Source organism: Sphaeramia orbicularis, unplaced genomic scaffold, assembly GCF_902148855.1.
Source record: "Sphaeramia orbicularis unplaced genomic scaffold, fSphaOr1.1, whole genome shotgun sequence".
NCBI lineage: Eukaryota > Metazoa > Chordata > Actinopteri > Kurtiformes > Apogonidae > Sphaeramia > Sphaeramia orbicularis.
In genome coordinates, this window is record NW_021941442.1 from 37501 (window position 1) to 56837 (window position 19337).

The window sequence follows — 19337 nt, forward strand, 5'->3', positions numbered from 1 at the left end:
TCGGTAAAGAAATGTTGCGGCAGCGCCCCCTTGAAAAGTGGAAATGCATTGCGCCAATGGGAGCGTGTCCAACATAAAGTTTGTCGTAGAGCCACGAAAATCAGTACACAGATTCATCATGAGGAGACAAACAAAAAATATTATGGCCACGCCCCTAAACCAATCCTTAGTCGGCTATATTGGATTGAAATTTCCAAAATGCTGAGTCAGCGTTTTCGCTGATGTATTATAACTATCTCCTACAAAGCCGTTTGGCCAAATGAGCTCAAAATCGGTGTACAGTATCTAGAGAAGTGGGGCATCAAAAGTTAGCTGAATTTTTTGAATCGGTGTCACCGTTTTTGTGCAATGAGGTTGCAAACTTTGCGAAGATTTTTTGAAAATTTACCATCATAAAAATTGCTTCAGCTTAGACATACAAACACCAATTTGGCCAAAATTTGACTCAGACGTCTATCTCCCAGGCCTACACCCATTTATTAAAAGAAATTGAAATTTCGCACTATAGCGCCCCCTACAAATGTACATTTACAAAAATGACATCAGTTCGGACATACGAACACCAATTTGGCTCAAATTTGACTCAGACATCTGTCTCCCAGGCCTACACCTATTTATCAAAAGAAACTGAAATTTTGCACAACAGCGCCCCCTAAAAAATTTGTAATATTTTTTTATTAAAATTGCTTCAGTTCGGACATATGAACACCGATTTGGCTCAAATTTGACTCAGACGTCTATCTCCCAGGCCTACACCCATTTATCAGAAAAATTTGAAATTCGGTGCCGTAGCGCCCCCTACAATTTTATCTTTACAAAAATTACTTCACGCTAGACATACGAATACCAATTTGGCTCAAATTTGAATCAGTTGTCAATCTCCCAGGCCTACAGTCATTTATCAAAAGAAATTGCCACTTCACTCAGTAGCGCCCCCTACAAATTTACCTTCACGAAAATTGCATCAATTCGCACATACAGACACCGATTTGGCTCAAATTTGACTCAGTGGTACATCTCGCAGGCCTACACCCATTCAATGGAAGAAATTTAATTTTAGCTGCATAGCGCTCCCTACAGATTTACTTGTACAAAACATTCTTTAGTTCGGACATACAAAAAAAGATTTGCCTCAAATTTGAATCAGTTGTCAATCTCCCAGGCCTACACCCATTCATCAGAAGACATTGAAATTTGGTGCTAGACCGCCACCTGCTGAACGATGGACATACTTCTACTGGACGTGCCCGTGGTGAGGGCCTTTAGATGCCGCTTGCGGCTTTACTTTTTTTCTTCTCACTAACACAGCTCAATCAGTGATGTTACCTGGGCAACCACTGTAAATAAATCATACTGCGGTGAAGATCATTCCAGCCTCCTGGTGTGTTTCCTCCTCCACATGGCCAATCATCACACTAACCCTAACCCAAATAGGAAAGGAATGACCCTAACCCTAACCCAAATAGAACAGGAATGACCCTAACCCAAATAGAACAGGAATGACCCTAACCCAAATAGAACAGGAATGACACTAACCTTAACTCTAACCCAAATAGAACAGGAATGACCCTAACCCTAACCCAAATAGAACAGGAATGACCCTAACCCTAACCCAAATAGAACAGGAATGATCCTAACCCTAACCCAAATAGAACAGGAATGACCCTAACCCTAACCCAAATTGAACAGGAATGACCCTAACCCTAACCCAAATAGCACAAGAATGACCCTAACCCTAACCCAAATAGAACAGGAATGACCCTAACCCTAACCTTAACTCTAACCCAAATAGAACAGGAATGATCCTAACCCAAATCGAACAGGAATGACCCTAACCCTAACCTTAACTCTAACCCAAATAGAACAGGAATGATCCTAACCCTAACCCAAATAGAACAGGAATGATCCTAACCCTAACCTTAACTCTAACCCAAATAGAACAGGAATGATCCTAACCCTAACCCAAATAGAACAGGAATGACCCTAACCCAAATAGAACAGGAATGATCCTAACCCTAACCCAAATAGAACAGGAATGACCCTAACCCTAACCCAAATAGAACAGGAATGACCCTAACCCTAACCTTAACTCTAACCCAAATAGAACAGGAATGATCCTAACCCTAACCCAAATAGAACAGGAATGATCCTAACCCAAATAGAACAGGAATGACCCTAACCCCAACCCTAACCCAAATCGAACAGGAATGACCCTAACCCTAACCCAAATAGAACAGGAATGACCCTAACCCAAATCGAACAGGAATGACCCTAACCCTAACCCAAATAGAACAGGAATGATCCTAACCCAAACCCAAATAGAACAGGAATGACCCTAACCCAAATAGAACAGGAATGACCCTAACCCTAACCCAAATAGAACAGGAATGATCCTAACCCAAATAGAACAGGAATGACCCTAACCCTAATCGAACAGGAATGACCCTAACCCTAACCGAACAGGAATGACCCTAACCCAAATAGAACAGGAATGACCCTAACCCTAACCCAAATAGAACAGGAATGACCCTAACCCTAACCTTAACTCTAACCCAAATAGAACAGGAATGATCCTAACCCTAACCCAAATAGAACAGGAATGATCCTAACCCAAATAGAACAGGAATGACCCTAACCCTAACCCAAATAGAACAGGAATGACCCTAACCCAAATCGAACAGGAATGACCCTAACCCTAACCCAAATAGAACAGGAATGATCCTAACCCAAACCCAAATAGAACAGGAATGACCCTAACCCAAATAGAACAGGAATGACCCTAACCCTAACCCAAATAGAACAGGAATGATCCTAACCCAAATAGAACAGGAATGACCCTAACCCAAATAGAACAGGAATGACCCTAACCCTAACCCAAATAGAACAGGAATGACCCTAACCCTAACCCAAATAGAACAGGAATGACCCTAACCCAAATAGAACAGGAATGACCCTAACCCTAACCCAAATAGAACAGGAATGACCCTAACCCTAACCCAAATAGAACAGGAATGATCCTAACCCTAACCCAAATAGAACAGGAATGACCCTAATCCTAACCCAAATAGAACAGGAATGACCCTAACCCTAACCCAAATAGAACAGGAATGACCCTAACCCTAACCCAAATAGAACAGGAATGATCCTAACCCTAACCCAAATAGAACAGGAATGACCCTAACCCTAACCCAAATAGAACAGGAATGATCCTAACCCAAACCCAAATAGAACAGGAATGACCCTAACCCAAATAGAACAGGAATGACCCTAACCCTAACCCAAATAGAACAGGAATGATCCTAACCCAAATAGAACAGGAATGACCCTAACCCTAATCGAACAGGAATGACCCTAACCCTAACCCAAATCGAACAGGAATGACCCTAACCCAAATAGAACAGGAATGACCCTAACCCTAACCCAAATAGAACAGGAATGACCCTAACCCTAACCCAAATAGAACAGGAATGACCCTAACCCTAACCCAAATAGAACAGGAATGACCCTAACCCTAACCCAAATAGAACAGGAATGACCCTAACCCTAACCCAAATAGAACAGGAATGATCCCTAACCCTAACCCAAATAGAACAGGAATGACCCTAACCCTAACCCAAATAGAACAGGAATGACCCTAACCCTAACCCAAATAGAACAGGAATGATCCTAACCCTAACCCAAATAGAACAGGAATGACCCTAACCCAAATAGAACAGGAATGACCCTAACCCTAACCCAAATAGAACAGGAATGACCCTAACCCTAACCCAAATAGAACAGGAATGATCCTAACCCAAATAGAACAGGAATGACCCTAACACTAACCCAAATCAAACAGGAATGACCCTAAACCTAACCCAAATAGAACAGTAATGACCCTAACCCCAACAGAACAGGAATGATCCTAACCCTAACCCAAATAGAACAGGAATGATTCTAACCCTAACCCAAATAGAACAGGAATGACCCTAACCCTAACCCTAACCCAAATCGAACAGGAATGACCCTAACCCTAACAGAACAGGAATGACCCTAACCCTAACCCAAATAGAACAGGAATGATCCTTACCCTAACCCATGGAAAAGCCTTGGAGTCATGAAAAGCCTCTGTCTGATCAAATACTGATGAATCCAGTCACCAGATAAGTCCAGCAGTTCAAACTGTGGACGCAGTTGGATTGGTTTAAAATAAATATCCTTGGATTTATTAAGCGGTGAAACAGGAATTAGACCCTGTCTATAGACATGTTCAGATTCATTTTAACTGCAGGCCTGTTCTGTGCGTTTGAACCATTAGTCCTGTCAGTTCTAGAGCTAGGATGCACCAAACAGAGGAGACGAACGGGGACATTCTGCTGTCGTTAGAATGGACCAAACAGAGGAGACGAACGGGGACATTCTGCTGTTGTTAGAATGGACCACATGTTCACATGATCTAATAGATGTAAAAAAAAAAAAATATATATATATATATATATATATATATATATATATATATCTGTAAACACGTCACATGAGTGAGTCACACCACTGCACCAGTGACATGGAGCTTCTACAGGACACCAGAGGTTTACCTCAGTCCTGGAAATCAGATCAATCATTTATCACTAATCAGTAATGATAGTTTTCCTCCACTAGTACCCTATTTGAAGTCCCCTAAAACAAAGACATCAGCTGCTTCCTTTAAACCAACCAGCAGAATTCAATACAAAAACTAAAAGGTCTGGGTTTAAACCAGGACATTGAGCTCTTTATAGTTAGTCTTAGGGTGTATTCACACCTGAAAAGTGCTTTGGTCCGCTTATTTGATTCAGATCAAACGCAGACTTTATTTTTTTTTCATCTGGGTCGGATCGCATTCATATTGCACTTTTTGCTGGCAAAATGCGTGAACAGAAGCACGCATGTGACGAACTGCGCTGGCATTGGACAGAAAAGTCAGGGGCGGGGTGAATCAGAGACAGCCGGTGTTGATGAAAATAGACGTGGTGCTCCTACATACAGTTATCATTTTCAGAATATAAATTGTATTTTTACAGACACAAATTTACAAAAATAATGTTAATGGATTGGATTTTATATAGCGCTTTTCTAGACACCCAAAGCCCTTTTACATTATTGATCCATTATTCATTTGCTGTCACATTCTCCCTCTAGTGGTGGTAAACTACATCTGTAGCCACAGCTGCCCTGGGGCAGACTGACAGAAGCGTGGCTGCCAATTCGCATCTACGGCCCCTCTGACCACCATCAAACATTCATTACGCATTCATACCCCAGTGTGAGTGGCACTGGAGGCAAGGAGGGTGAAGTGTCTTGCCCAAGGACACAACAGCACATGGACAGGGCAGGATTTGAACCGCCAACCCTTCGGTTATAGGACGACCCGCTCTACCACCTGAGCCATGGCCGCCCCCGTTAACATTCAAGAAAAGCTCAGTCGGAGCCAGTTTCATAATACAGGCACCTGACCAAATGTCAATGGCACATTCAATCTCCTCATTGCTCCACATCTGTCCACAGCTCATAGCTGCTGCTGTTCGCTCTGACCACCCGTAAACCTCAGCTACTTCCAGCAGTTACGGTGGCTCGTCAAGCACAAAAGGCGCAAGATTCCTTGGTTTGGTTTGGTTCAAGGTCGGTTATATTCACACCAGAAGTGAACCGGCCCAGAGTCTGTTTGGAAGCGGACCGAGACCACCTCTTCTAGGTGGTCTGGGTCCACTTGTTTGGTTCAAATCAGAGTTCGCATGTTTGTATTCACACCTAAAAAAAGTCCGGACTTTCTGGGAAAACGAACTCTGGTCCATTTTAAACGGACCAAATGTGGTAGGTGTGAATACACCCTTAGTGTCAGTTCATCTGTTAGTTCATATTAATGTGTTGATGATGCACAGTTAACGCTCAGTTACTCTCATCATAGCAAAATATGTTTATATTCATTAAGACTGAGAAGTATGTAGGGGAACGGTGTGTTTAGGATTTCAGTAAGTTTTATGGTTAGGGTAAGGGTTATGGTTAGCAGTGTTAGCTTGGTTAGGGTTAGGAATGTTGGCTTGGTTAGGGTTGGCAGTGTTAGCTTGGTTAGGGTTAGCAGTGTTAGCTTGGTTAGGGTTAGGAGTGTTGGCTTAGTTAGGGTTAGCAGTGTTAGCTTGATTAAGGTTAGGAATGTTAGCTTGGTTAGGGCTAGCAGTGTTTGCTTGGTTAGGGTTAGTAGTGTTAGCCTGGTTAGGGTTAACAGTGTTAGCTTGGGTTAGGATTAGAAGTGTTAGGGTTCGCAGTGTTAGCTTGGTTAGGGTTAGCTTGGTTAAGGTTAGCAGTGTTAGCTTGGTTATGGTTGGCAGTGTTAGAGTTAGCAGTGTTAGCTTGGTTAGGTTTAGCAGTGTTAGCTTGGTTTGCAGTGTTAGCTTGGTTAGGAGTGTTGGTTTAGTTAGGGTTAGCAGTATTAGCTTGATTAAGGTTAGGAATGTTAGCTTGGTTAGGGTTAGCAGTGTTTGCTTGGTTAGGGTTAGCAGTGTTAGCTTGGTTAGGGTTAACAGTGTTAGCTTGGGTTAGGATTAGAAGTGTTAGGGTCAGCAGTATTAGCTTGGTTAGGGTTAGCTTGGTTAGGGTTAGCAGTGTTAGCTTGGTTCAGGTTAGCAGTGTTAGCTTGGTTAGGGTTAGCAGTGTTAGCTTGGTTAGCAGTGTTAGCTTGGTTAGGGTCAGCAGTGTTAGCTTGGTTAGGGTTACCTTGGTTGGGGTTAGCAGTGCTTGCTTGGTTAGCAGTGTTAGCTTGGTTCGGGTTAACAGTGTTAGCTTGGTTTGGGTTAGCAATGTTAGTTTGGTTAGCAGTGTTAGCTTGGTTAAAGTTAGCTTGGTTTGGGTTAGCAATGTTAGCTTGGTTAGCAGTGTTAGCTTGGTTAGGGTTAGCAGTGTTAGCTTGGTTAGGGTTAGCTTGGTTTGGGTTAGCGGTGTTAGCTTGGTTAGCAGTGTTAGCTTTGTTCAGATTAGCTTGGTTCAGGTTAGCAGTGTTAGCTTGGTTAGGGTTAGCTTGATTAGGGTTAACAGTGTTAGCTTGGTTAGGGTTAGCAGTGTTAGCTTGGTTCGGGTTAGCAGTGTTAACTTGGTTAGGGTTAGCAGTGTTAGCTTGGTTAGGCTTGTCTTGTGCATACCAGTCCAGAGTTGGTTGATACCAAATGCTTTCAAACTGATGGAAATGACGGCTAAACCAGAAAAACTTGTTTTTTCTTTTGTAAAAATACCCTGATTTTGTCACAGTCATATAAAACACCATAACTTCTCTGAAAAAAACAATTGAAATGTGGTTTTTGGAAGAAATTGTATCCTATTAAAAATAGACAGTACATGAAAAAAAAAACTTAAAAATTAAAAAACAAGTGAATCAGTTCTATGTTTTCTTAAACAGGCCTCAGTGAACTGAAACAGGTTCCCTTTGCACCAGTTTACCTGTCTCTGATTTGGCATAAAAAACAAGTGAAACGGGAGTGAGTGAGTGAGTGAGTGCTCATGTACAGTACAGTCAGAATTTAGGAGTTGACAGCTTTAATCATCTATGCAGCCACATCAAACTGATTATGGATCATATACCACCCCTCAAATTTATTTATTTATTTATTTATTTACTCCCCAGGTTAGGGTTAGCTGCATCACTCTCATCATGTGGATGAAATTATTCATATAATTTTCATAGTGGTCTCCAGTAATGATATGACCAGCAAAATAAAAAATATAAATTTCATTACACATTTTAATAGACATTTTTTTGGTCCATTCTGACCACATATATCTGAGATACACAGGAGTTCCACTCAGTGCTCAACAACACATCGTCAGTCAGTTTCTGTTCAAAGGATGAGGCAAAAAGAATCCACAGGTTCATACCAACGTTCAGATTTGGCTGAAACCCCGTCAACTGGAGGTGGACTGGACTAAGGCTCTGAGACCAGGGGGTCTGTCTTAGACCAGGGGTCTGTCTTAGACCAGGGGGTCTGTCTTAGACCAGGGGGTCTGTGTTGGCATGGCTGTAGCCTGTCCGTGTGGGTGTCCATCAGTCCTACACTGTGCTCTCCATCACCCAGTTGCTGCTGTCTATCGTCCCCTTGCTTCCTCCGCTACCCCCCCCCCTCCTCAGTCCTACACTGTGCTCTCCATCACCCAGTCCGTACTGTCTATCGTCCCCTTGCTTCCTCCGCTGCCCCCCCCCCTCAGTGTCCCCCCCCTCCTCATCACACTGCAGTAGTGTTCCGTTAACGGACAGGCTCCTCTTAGTCCAGATGCTGCTGATTCTTCGTGGTTTGGTGCACAGCTGGGTGGCGCTGGCACTGGTTACGTCTCCCATGTCGAAGGACTGGCTCCGTTTGGGTCTGGGGTCCAAAGGGAGCATGAGGATCCGGCTTAGGCTGGACTCCAGAGTCCGGCCCAGCAGCGGCTCCCGGTCCGTCTGAGCTTTGGCTGCACTCGGCATCGTGGAGCTAACGCAGACACCCGGGTCACGGCCCGGGCCCCCTCGCAGCTCCAGGGACGTGAAGGCCCCCAGCAGGTGGTCCAGGTTGGTCCGGGGCTTAGGGGCAGCGGACCTCCAGATACTGGCCAGGGTGGTGTTGGGACTGAAGGAGCCTGTGGCCGTGGAGCCCGAAGAGGAGGAGGAGGAGGTGAGGCTGCTCTGGAGGGAGCCGCACTTTAAACTCCACCGCCTCCTCCTGCATCAGGACTTTGGCCTGGAGCTGGGACTGGACCTGGGCCTGGACCTGGGACTGGACCTGGGACTGTGGAAGGAGGAGTCCGTTCTGAACCAGCCGCCCCCCGTTGGTCTGACAGTGGGTGTCACTGACGCTCAGCTTCCCCATGGGGGGACTCGGTGTCCGTAGCTTTGTAGCGCACCATGAGGATGACGATGAAGACCAGCAGGGTGGCAACGATGACCCCCCCCCACCACCAGGATCATGGTCCCTCCCAGCAGTTGGCCAGGCAACGACCGGCACTGAGGGTAGTGGTCCTGGGTGAAGAAGCCGGCGCAGCCCACCACGTTGGTAGCAGTTAGCGTTGTGGCGGTGTCGTCCCAGGCGGCCAGAACACACAGGTCATAACGGTTCCAGAAACCAGGTTCGTCACTAGGAACGATTGGTGGAAGAAGGGATCATCCTGAGACAGAGAAGAAGAAATACCATTAAATACTGAGGGTGAACACTGTTAAATACTGAGGATGAACACCGTTAAATACTGAGGATGAACACCGTTAAATACTGAGGTGAACACCGTTAAATACTGAGGATGAACACCGTTAAATACTGAGGTGAACACCATTAAATACTGAGGATGAACACCGTTAAATACTGAGGATGAACACCGTTAAATACTGAGGATGAACACCATTAAATACTGAGGATGAACACCGTTAAATACTGAGGTGAACACTTTAAAATACTGAGGTGAACACTGCTAAATACTGAGGATGAACACCTTTAAATACTGAGGATGAACACCGTTAAATACTGAGGTGAACACTGTTAAATACTGAGGTGAACACCGTTAAATACTGAGGATGAACACCGTTAAATACTGAGGTGAACAGACTAAAGGTCTGTTTACGTTCATCCCCTCCACCTGTGCCAGTGCAGGTGTGTCAGGAGCAGGAGTCAAAGGAGGCCACGCCTCTGGGAAAGTCTGCCCTGATTGGTCAACTTAATTTGAAGAGGTGTTCTAGAGATGACTGCCGAACCCGAACCTGAACCCGAACCCTGCTATAGGTGAATGACTGTGTATAGATTAAACAGTTTCCCTTGAATAGCCTGGGCTCAAATGTGTGTAAATGAAACAGAGGCAGCTGTACAGACAGACGGCAGGTCTAACCCTAACCCTGGAACAGACTGCAGGTCTAACCCTAACCCTGGAACAGACTGCAAGTCTAACCCTAACCCTGGAACAGACTGGTGGACTGCTGTTTTTCAGTCCATGGTGGTTTCAGTCCAGGCTGTGGTCACTCATGCAGCTTGTATTCAGTTTTTCATTAAAGGAAAGGCTGCAGTTCCATTTGCATTCCCTGCAGACTGTGTCAGTGCTGCTGCTCTGCTGCTTGAACAGACAGACGACAGTAATTGGCTTTATCTGTGGGAGCCATCTGTCTTTGTGCAGTGAACACAGGCTCCATTTGATACGACAGCGCTGGTGCACCGATAAATAAATAAGGAGGAAAAACCAGGAAAGGAAAGACAAGACTGGAAATACATGCACACTGTACAGGCCAACCCTAACCCTAACCCATAGAACTTGATGTACTAGTCCAAACAGACCTAACCCTAACCCTGTGATTATCAGGAGAAAGGACAGGCTTTTTCCTCCCTTTTTGGCTGCAAAAGGATATTTGTCAGTGGTCTGCTTAGCTCTGACGATGGTGTGAAGCCATACACTTAATCCGAGTGAAGGCGGGGGAGCAAGAAAGGGGGGGGGGGCACAGACGGAGGCAGAGACAGGCTCTGGGCTTAGGCGTCTTCCTTTAAGCTTGGGAGAGATTTGTCAGTTACACTTTGAATATTCTACATATTTACTGAGTTCAAAGACAGAAATGACAGAGCAGATACACGCTTTGGCCCGTATCCTAACCTTAACCCTAACCCTAACCCTCCTAACCCTAACCCTAACCCTTTACTCAGTTCAAAGACAGAAGTGACAGAGCAGATACACCAGGGCTTTGGCCCGTGTCCTAACCCTAACTCTTCCTGTCCACAGCTCTGAAAATGTTGGGGTAGCAACAACACCCTAACCTTCTCCAAGTCCTAGACCCAGTGGTAGTTCAACAGCTGTCGACACCCTACAGGACAGTAGTTAATTTGAACCCTTTTAGTCTGGCTCTGACCTCATCATAATACTGAAACTGCACTAGTTAAAGTTACGAATGACCTGTTAAAGTTAATAATGAACTGGTAAAGTTACTATTTACCTGTTAAAGTTACTAATGAACCTGTTAGTAGCTGCAGACGATGGGCTGGTCTGGATCCTGGTTCTGTTGGACCTGAGTGCAGCCTTTGACCAATGGACCCCCCGTATGTTAGTGCACAGATTAGACTGGGACAGCTCTAACCCCAAACCTCTGCTGGGTTAAACCACGTGTATCAAACAGGTACCAGTTTGCCCATGGAAACCAACTATCATCACCACATTCCACAGTTTGGTCTGGAGTACTGCAAGGGTCACTTCTTGGGCCCATGCTGTTTACTGTGTATATGCTGCCTTTAGGTAACATCATTAGAAAACATGCCATTCATTTACACTGTTATGCAGATGACACGCAACTGTATTTATGGATTAAATCTGATCAGACCAAGTGGATAAACTAAGTGTGTGTGTCCCACACATACAGACCTGGATGAGCACTAATTGTCTAAGTGTCTGTGTAAGTTAAACCAGACTGAACCTGCAGTTCAGTCTAAGTTAAACAAGACTGAACCCGCAGTTCAGACTAAGTTAAACCAGACTGAAACCAGACTGAACCCGCAGTTCAGACTAAGTTCAACCAGACTGAACCCGCAGTCAGTCCAAGTAAACCAGACTGAACCCGCAGTTCAGTCCAAGTTCAACCAGACTGAACCCGCAGTTCAGTCTAAGTTCAACCAGACTGAAACCCGCAGTTCAGTCTAAGTTAAACCAGACTGAACCCACAGTTCAGACTAAGTTAAACCAGACTGAACCCGCAGTTCAGACTAAGTTAAACCAGACTGAACCCGCAGTTCAGACTAAGTTAAACCAGACTGAACCCGCAGTTCAGACTAAGTTAAACCAGACTGAATCCACAGTTCAGACTAAGTTAAACCAGACTAAACCCACAGTTAGGGTTAGACTAAACCTTTCTAAATACATGACCTGCTCTTTACTGCGCTCCTAGTCTGCGCTTATTTACAGAATTGCTAAAATGCTAATATAGATGTTACTTAAAAATAGAAATGAGAAAAGAAATGAACAGAACATGATGTGGCTAGTGTTGATTAGCTTATTTCATGAAATGCACTGGTGTCTTTTTGAAGGGTAGATAATGTCTACGTGATCTAGAGAAAAATAAATAAGTGAGGAGGACAAGGAGAAAAAAAGCAGCATCTGTGATCATGTTCTTTCTTACACTATACTGTAACCTCTCTCTCTCTCTCTCTATACATACATATATATATATATATATATATATATATATATATATATATATATACACACACACACACACACACACACATATGTACACATATATAGCCTATGAGTTAAGGAGTTATAAAAGTTAGCTATAGTAACGTAATTAAATGTCATGAAACGTTGAAGCAGCAATAGTTTTGCAGTGGCAGGGTTAGGGTTAGGGTATGAATCTAAATAAACCCATGGAATCAGATGTGTCGTCTGTGCATCAGTGCATTGACAGAGCAACAACACAACACTTCATCCTTGAGTCCCTGTGAACGTTTGAACCAAATCTAAAAACATTCTGTCTGGGAGGACAAGTCTTTCTCACAGAAATTCCTGAAGGTGTCTGAGGGCAGTGGGTAACAACATGGTCAACAACAGTAAACCAGTGCTGATGCAAGGCTTTTGGTTCCAACAGAACAATGAAAAAGTATAATCGAGAGGAGGCTAAAAGCAGGTTTACGACACATGAACCAGATATGGGCTCCAAACACACCGTCATATGTTAGAAAACACCGCTGTTTCTGTGTCATTGTCCACATATGGATATATTCTTTAACTCTGTGTAATTCAAAGTTCTTTAAAAAAAAATACGACCGGTTTTACCTGTAGATCAGCACCTCATCGTCAGAGCAGTTGTACTGGAGTTGATACATCTTCACTTTGGGCGCTGACTTGCTTACTGACCACTTGACAGTGCGGACACTGCCGTCACCTCAGACACACTCACTGCCCTTCTCTGGGGGTTCTTTGGAGCCCCTTGCTGATCCTTGTGGTGCCTGTGATGTCAGAGAGACGGGATTTGGGCTGCGCCGGCTGCCCGGTGCCATTGCTGATATGAGGGAGCTGGACAATTGATACCCTCCACTGAGGCCGTAGACTCCCCAGCCACATTTGCTGCGATGCAAGTAAAGGTTCCATAGTCTTTGGAGGTGGTGATGGTGATGCTTAGGGTTCCATTCTGTACACTGAAGTTCGGGAGGAGTTGCCAAGAAGCCGGTCATCAGGAGCAATCCAGTGAATGGTAGGTGACGGCGTCCCCAGTAGCTTCACACCTTAGGCTAGCTGTTTGTCCCTCTAAGACCAACATCCTGTGAGTATGCTGGGTAATGAGGGGTGGCTGACATGCAAACTCCTCCTCCTTTACATTCCAAAAGTAACGTCCCTTCAGGGCAGGAGGTGAAGCACAAGTTTCTAGATCGTCGTCCCTCTCTAGCCTCAGTAGCCATAGCATCTCACAGTTGCAGTGCAAGGGGTTCCCACCAAGGCTCAGGGACAGCTGTGGAGCATACGGTGTGGTCAAAATCATTGAGTCCTGGGCTCGAGCAAAGATAGGATCTGGGGGTAGCTTTTGCAGTCGATTTGAAGTCAGATCCAATCTTGCCAGTCTCTCAAGGTCAGTAAAGGTGCCCTCTGGGATGTAATCCCAACAGATTGTGGTCCAGACTGAGTTGGTGCAGGTTAATCATCTGACGGACCGTGTCCCAGGGTAAAGACATCAAGTTGTTGTAGGATAGGTCCAGATCCTCCAAGGCAGGAGCTAGATCCTCAAAAGCTTTGTCATGGATGCGCCCCAGTTGGTTGTTATTGACAATGAGGTGCTGTAGGTTAATCAAGCCTCGCAAGTCATCAGGGCCGAGCTCCGTTAAGCGGTTATTGTCCAGGTGAAGTGAGCGCAGGGTTTCCAGGTCTCCAAAAGAGAAAGGCTGGATGTAGCTGATTGTGTTCTCTGGAGAGGGTCAGATCTACCGGTCTGTCATATTGGCAAAGTCCTGCTGTGTCAGCCCGTAGATGAAGTTGCCTCCCAGCCGGAGCTCCACTGTGGCTGCGGTCGATGTCTGGAGGCACAAAGAAGGCCTTTGGAGGGACACAGGTCCCAGGACTCGGACAGATTCTGGCAATGAGCAGTACTTGGGGCACGGCAGTGAGTGATGGTCACTGTGGCTCCCAGGACCAGCAGGCAGTAGATGATGTGGTACCTGTTGGAGTCATACGTAGGAGGAACCTGTGTGAGACAGACAAATAAAGGACAGGTGAGTCTCTACTGAAACTTTAATTTCACATGGAGCCAAAAACATCACTTAAATACGATGACTTTATCAGCATTTGCTCAAGTGAAGTCTTTATTTGATGCCCAGAGGGGATTATTAACGTTTTATCCTGTCCTGTGACGCTCTACAGGGGATGTAATCCAGGTTTAAGTGTTTCTTTATGCCTGTCTAATGATTCCCCCTACAGCTGTTTGGGTGGAATCTAACCACACACCAGGCTTGTCAAGGCAAGCAGGGATACATCCAAGTGGTGATCCTTGTTCTTAATGTTGTGCTTCTGTGTGTGGAGTTGGTGAGCAAGGAAACAAGAGGATGGGGGGGGGGGGGGTAACTGTGTACTGTGTGATCACAGCACCATCATAGCTGATTCAATGATTCTCACAGGTTGTGAATGTGGGAGTCTCTGTTGTCCCTTCCTTTCATCCAATATGAAACAACAGAGCCCTAATCCTTCTTTATGAGGCAGAAACATGGGCAGAACCAGCAGAGGGTTAGGGTTAGCAGAAGGTTAGGGTTAGGGTTAGCAGAAGGTTAGGGTTAGCAGAAGGTGTACACCAGCCCTCCTCACACTAACTATGCATGGATCGGCTCTGCATGTATTTGCAGGCAGATTGTGTTGTATACAATGAGATTAGATGATATTACATTTCAACAGCACAGTATTGGAGGTCTTAAAAATGTTACTAGAAGGACAAAATGCTCTTCTACTTAACACATCCCTTTTCATGAATGTTGCATCTAATACAAGAATCAAAATTAAAAGAATAGAAATCAAGGGACCATGATATTAGTGTAATTACCAAATATTTTGTAGTTAGGCTGTCATCATGTTGGCTTTTTTTAAAGCGTAAGTGACCGTCTTCCCCCCAGTGGGTAGGGTTAGGAACAGAACTACAGAGTCCGAGGAGCGCTAAGTTTAGAGCTGCTTACCGCCTCATATAACAGTTGATACTGTTTTTAGCCATGGCTACAGTTAAGCTGTCTGTGAGAAAACTATGTATGGGAACAAGGGCTTTTAAGCAGTTACAATGTTTACGATACGTTCTCAGAAGTGACCATATTTTGGACAAGGCAAGGTAAGGGGCAAGCTAGGTGGGCTAATGCAAAACGCTAAAACAATGACAGTAAAGTGCATGTATGTCTTTGCTTCTTAGTGTAACTCATTAACTGCAAATACAGTCAGTCAGGGCAAAAAAAAAGTCTAACTCTATGAAGATAAACCGAGCTCAGTCTTCCTTGTTCAAATCAAAAGGTTAATCTGGAGTAGAGATGAACTGATGCTCATGTTGTTATGGAAAAATGAAGCCACCTCCAAGCGTCTGTCAAGACATGAAGTACAAAAGTCCAACAACAATCAAGGATGATTTCCACTTAAAATGAAAATAACATCAAAACAATCACTAGGTGAATCCATCAATGGACCTGTCACACATGATGAACCCAGACAGATGATGTAAAATAAAATAAAGGTCATTCTTTTTTTCCATTTTGTAAATTCAGTGTTATAGGGTTCAATGTAGTGGTATTTATGTGGTGGATGAATGAGGACAATATGAGTAAGTAGTCCAGTATGAACATGTTAAAGATCCATACAGATGAAAACAATTAAAAAAAGATGAAAAGATTTAAGAGGATAGAAAATGATGAAAACAACACACATGTAAAAGGACATAAAATAACAAGATGTAAAAAGTTGGTGTAAAAAAGATGAATCGTACATGACAAAAACAAGTACCATATATATATATATATATATATATACTATATATTATATATGTGTGTGTGTGTGTTGTGGTATATATATATATATATATAGTTATATATATATATATATAGTGATTACTGTCTCCATTCTTATATGAATAATGAATATGTTACTATTTTACTTTTACAGAAGTCAAATCACATATACACTAATTCCACAACGTCTATTGAGGCTTAACATGTCACTTTCAATCCTCACACTCATAATCCCACTGGCTGATTCTCACACAGCCTTCTCTGGACTTTGGATGCTGCACTGCCATTTCCACTTTTCCCACACGACTGCATGTATTTTTTAGTTACACTGATCTCATTATGAAAAGTGACAGGGAGGTGGGTTCAAAGAGCCATTCAGAGGAAAGATCAGCTGATTCAGCTAACGAAGAAAGAGCAGAAAGGAAAAAAGGAAAGGAAACAGGCTCAACATGCAGCCACGACACTGTCTGCTAGCTTAGCATTGCCTCACCTTGGTTAATAACCCACAGGTAGCTTAGCATCGCCTAACCTATGGTTAATAACCCACAGGTAGCTTAGCATCGCTAACCTATGGTTAATAACCCACAGGTAGCTTAGCATTGCCTCACCTCTGGTTAATAACCCACAGGTAGCTTAGCATCGGCTAACCTATGGTTAATAACCACAGTAGCTTAGCATCGCCTAACCTATGGTTAATAACCCACAGGGAGCTTACACCTAACCCTAACCCTAACCCTATACACCTGTGGACAGATTAGTGTTTTGTCTCTGCTTCGTTACATGAGAGCACAGTTCAGATGTGAGCGTAGCCCTTGCAGGTGGAGTTATTTTTAGAGCGAAAAACCAAATAAGACATTCTGACTGAATAAAACATTGATATCAGGATTCAAAGACCCATGAAATGAAAACTAACCAGCAGCAGTTTGTGTAGAAAAGCAGACACACTGGCCCAAAAGAGCCTAACCCTAACCCCTAACCCTAACCCTAACCCTAAAAGCAGACACACTGGCCCAAAAGAGCCTAACCCTAACCTTAACCCTAAAGAGTTTAAAAGAATCAAACATGGGAAATAAAGAGTTCATTAGACCAATATATGTGAGGTCTGTCAGATCCAATCAGTCCTATTCTAGTCCATTAGGGTTAGGGTTATTTCAGGGTTAGGGTTATTTTAGGGTTAGGGTGACTCTAGTCGGTTAGGGTTATGGTTACTCTGGGGTTAGGGTTAGGGTCTGTAGGGATCAGGGTTAGGGTCTGTAGGATCAGGGTTGAGGTCTTTAGGATTAGGGTTAGGGTCTGTAGGGTTTGGGTTAGGGTCTGTAGGATCAGGGTTAGGGTCTGTAGGGTTAGGGTCTGTAGGATCAGGGTTAGGGTCTGTAGGGTTAGGGTTAGGGTCTGTAGGGTTAGGGTTAGGGTCTAAAGGATCAGGGTCTAAAGGATCAGGGTTAGGGTCTGTAGGGTTAGGGTTAGGGTCTGTAGGATCAGAGTTGGACAGTTCATTTATGTTCAGATCCTTTTTCTGAGGAATGAGGGCACAAACTGCTGCTGTTCCAAAACCTCATGTATTTATGATGAACTGTGAAGGCTGCACCTGATCAAACATTCATGGAACAAGTTCTGCTCCACACAGTCAGCCTGAACCACAGATACAAATGCAGACCGCACACTTCTGCTCCACACAGTCAGCCTGAACCACAGATACAAATGCAGACCGCACACTTCTGCTCCACACAGTCAGCCTGAACCACAGATACAAATGCAGACCGCACACTTCTGCTCCACACAGTCAGCCTGAACCACAGATACAAATGCAGACCGCACACTTCTGCTCCACTCAGTCAGCATGAACCACAGCAAACTCATAACTCCCACCAGTCCTCCTGAGTGAGACAGAAATCATCCAGTCAAGCACCTCCATCCCCATCCACACTCCGGATCCAGTGACCCCCCCCCCGCACATAGCTCCACTCATCCACAAGACCATTCTCCGCCCGTTAGTTAACCCTAACCTGGTCCAGCCCACTTATCACAACCCAAGACCAAATCATAAAATCCAGGACTGGCTTTTCAAACCTGAAAAAACACTCCTAACCCTAACCCTAACCCTAACCCCATACCCACAAATCCAACTCCATAGCTACCCCAGAGTAAACTGCTAACAGTTCTGGATGGTCCTGGAGAAGACACCCCCACCCCGAATCCGGAGGTTAAGATTGTCATTTTCTTGATAGGTATAAACAACAAGGACCAGGACCCAGGCGGACCACCCTAAAACAATGAAAAACCCTCTTCCGTGTGACTAAGACAACCTTCCCCAACACAGAAACCGACATCCTGATCGTCAACTATCAACTACTCACACAAACACAACAGGAAACCTTCAATTAGTCGACAATACCATGGCGACCCACTTCCCCATCTGATTCCAAATCCCACGACACCTTAAAACGGAAAAGATCAACATACACTGGACACACACACCCTAACCCTAACCCTAACCTAAAGGACAACATACACTGGACACAACACCCTAACCCTAAACCCTAACCCTAAAGGACAACACACACTGGACACACACACCCTAACCCTAAAGGACAACATACACTGGACACACACACCCTAACCCTAACCCTAAACCCTAACCCTAAAGGACAACATACACTGGACACACACCCTAACCCTAACCCTAAACCCTAACCCTAAAGGACAACATACACGGACACACACACCTAACCCTAACCCTAAAGGACAACAAACACTGGACACACACACCCTAACCCTAACTCTAACCCTAAAGGACAACATACACTGGACACACACACCCTAACCCTAAACCCTAACCCTAACCCTAAAGGACAACATACACTGGACACACACCCTAACCCTAACCCTAAACCCTAACCCTAACCCTAAAGGACAACATACACTGGACACACACACCCTAACCCTAACCCTAAAGGACAACATACACTGGACACCACCCTAACCCTAACCCTAACCCTACCTAAACCCTAACCCTAAAGGACACATACACTGGACACACACACCCTAACCCTAACCCTAAACCCTAAACCCAACCCTAAACCTAAAGGACAACATACACTGGACACAACCCTAACCCTAACCCTAAAGGACAACATACACTGGACACACACCCTAACCCTAACCCTAAAGGACAACATACACTGGACACACACCCTAACCCTAACCCTAACCCTAAAGGACAAAACACTGGACACACACACCCTAACCCTAAACCTAACCTAAAGGACAACATACACTGGACACACACTAACCCTAACCCTAACCCTAAAGGACAACATACACTGGACACACACACCCTAACCCTAACTAAACCCTAACCTAAAGGACACATACACTGGACACACA

At 44.4% G+C, this 19337-nt stretch overlaps 1 pseudogene; it reads right to left on the reverse strand.

Moving 5' to 3' along the window:
* Nucleotides 1-7917: 7917 nt before the first annotated feature.
* The window catches only part of LOC115415745 (leucine-rich repeat and fibronectin type-III domain-containing protein 2-like), a 12834-nt pseudogene continuing 1414 nt past the window's right edge, over nt 7918-19337 (reverse strand).